This window comes from Lampetra fluviatilis, chromosome 68 (genome assembly GCF_964198595.1).
Source record: "Lampetra fluviatilis chromosome 68, kcLamFluv1.1, whole genome shotgun sequence".
Lineage (NCBI taxonomy): Eukaryota > Metazoa > Chordata > Hyperoartia > Petromyzontiformes > Petromyzontidae > Lampetra > Lampetra fluviatilis.
This window is the reverse complement of record NC_136342.1, coordinates 2,770,808-2,771,801: the sequence shown is the minus strand read 5'-3', so window position 1 is coordinate 2,771,801 and position 994 is coordinate 2,770,808.

The following is a 994-nucleotide window of genomic DNA, read 5'->3' as shown; positions in this document are numbered from 1 at the left end:
CACTCACCCCACTCACTCCCATTCACCCCCACTCACCCCCACTCACCCCCAACTTCACCCCCACTCACCCCCACTCACCCCACTGACCCCACTCACCCCCACTCACCCCACTCACCCCACTCACCCCCACTCACCCCCACTCACCCCACTCACCCCCACTGACCCCACCCACCCCCACTGACCCCACCCACCCCCACTCACCCCACTCACCCCACTCACCCCACCCACCCCCACTCACCCCCACTCACCCCACCCACCCCACTCACCCCACTCACCCCCACTCACCCCACTCACCCCACCCACCCCACTGACCCCACCCACCCCCACTGACCACACCTACCCCCACTGACCCCACCCACCCCTCCTGTACATTTGGAGTTTGCTTGTCCTCCCTGTGGTCGCGTGGATTTTTCTCCGGGTCTTCAAGTTTTCCCCTCCACATTTAGAATCAACAACATCACACGTTCACAATGTTTGGCTGCTGTAGATTTCCACATGATGATCATGATGATGATGAGCCACTTGGCTGAGCTATCATTTGTGATCGGTCGCTTCTGAAAGAGAGCCTTACCTGGTAAAATAAAATAACAAAATTGTTTATTTTAAATCCTTTATATTAAGTTCACTTGCTTTGCTTGCTTGCGCGCTTACGACCGTGCAAATCTTTCGGTCGTTTTTTAACCCACTTCCCGTGATCCAATCGAGCTGACATTTTGCACACAGACTCGTTGTGCGTGACAATTAATGTTCGTGAAATTTTTTTTTCCAAAGTTTTCTACTTTTTAGGACAAAAATATTATATTTAATTACCAATTGCTTAATGGTGCAATGCAATCATCTGACCCATAGGTGGCAGCCATCTCAAGCCAGAGGCCGAGAGGACTCTAGCCGCCCCGTTTCAAAGACCAATGTGGGCTGGTTGTGGCCCATTGAACACGCATATAAAGGATTTATAGTGAAAAACTTTGTTTTCACGGCTTAATTTTTTGTTGGT